We start from the raw sequence: 1,328 nt of genomic DNA on the forward strand, positions 1-1,328 counted from the left end.
CAGGCTGGAGTGCAGTGGTGCAATCTCGGCTCACTGCAACCTCTGCCTCCTGGGTTCAAGCAATTCTCCTGCCTCAGCCTCCCTAGTAGCTGGGATTACGGACGCACGCCACCATGCCCAGCTAATTTTTCTATTTTTAGTAGAAACAAGGTTTCACCATATTGGCCAGGCTAGTCTCAAACTCTTGTGATCCACCTGCCTTGGCCTCCCAAAGTGCTGAGATTACAAGCGTGAGTCACTGCACCCAGCCTTTTTTTTTTTGAGAAGGAGTCTCGTTCTGTTGCCAGGCTGGAGTTCAGTAGGGCGATCTTGGCTCACTGCAACATCCGCCTCCTAAGTTCAAGTGATTCTCCTACCTTAGCCTCCCAAACAGCTGGGACTACAGGCATGCGCCACCACGCCCAGCTAATTTTTTTGTATTTTTAATAGAGATGAGGTTTCACCATGTTGGCCAGGATGGTCTCGATCTCCTGATCTCATGATCCACCCGCCTCGGCCTCCCAAAGTGCTGGGATTATAGGTATGAGCCACCACACCCGGTCCTGCTATTTGTTTTCTGCTGGTCTTATCTATTCTTTGTTCCTTTTCCTTCTTTTCCTGAATTCTTTTTGAGCAAGTAGTTTGTTGTGGTTGTTGTTTGAGACAGGGTCTGGCACTGTCATCCAGGCCGGAGTGCAGTGGCGCAATCTGGGCTCACTGCAACCTCTGCCTCCCGGCTCAAGTGATCCTCCTACCTCAGCCTCCCAAGTAGCTGGGACAACAGGCTCATGTCACCACACCCAGCTAATTTTCCTTTTTTTTTTTTTTTAAATAGAAATGAGGTTTTATGTTGCCGAAGCTGGTCTCCAACTCCTGAGTTCAAGCCATCTGCCCTCCTTGGCCTCCCAAGGTGCTGAGATTACAGGCGTGAACTACTGTGCCTGGCTATAAGTAGTTTTTAATATTCTGTTCTATCTAGATAATGGGCTTATCAGCTATATCTCTTTATTTTATTTTATTTTATTTTATTTTATTTTATTTTATTTATTTTTGTGACTGAGTCTCTTTCTGTCACCCAGGCTGGAGTGCAGTGACTCGATCTGGGCTCACTGCAACCTCCGCCTTCCGAATTCAAGCGATTATCCTGCCTTAGCCTCCCGAGTAGGTGGAATTACAAGCGCGCCACCACGCTCGTCTAATTTTTGTATTTTGAGTGGAGACGGGGTTTCACCACGTTGGCCAGGCTGGTCTTGAACTCCTGACCTCCGGTGATCCGCCCGCCTCGGCCTCCCAAAGTTTTGGGATTACAGGCGTGAGCCACCGTGCCCTGCCCAAATAATATTATACTA

General features: G+C 48.3%; 1 protein-coding gene across 1 annotated transcript in view; it reads left to right on the forward strand.

Moving 5' to 3' along the window:
• LOC105536351 (mitogen-activated protein kinase 15) overlaps positions 1-1,328 on the forward strand; it is a 20,085-nt gene that overhangs the window by 10,932 nt on the left and 7,825 nt on the right. The window lies entirely within an intron of this gene.

The sequence above is a fragment of the Mandrillus leucophaeus genome, unplaced genomic scaffold (genome assembly GCF_000951045.1).
Source record: "Mandrillus leucophaeus isolate KB7577 unplaced genomic scaffold, Mleu.le_1.0 Scaffold158, whole genome shotgun sequence".
NCBI lineage: Eukaryota > Metazoa > Chordata > Mammalia > Primates > Cercopithecidae > Mandrillus > Mandrillus leucophaeus.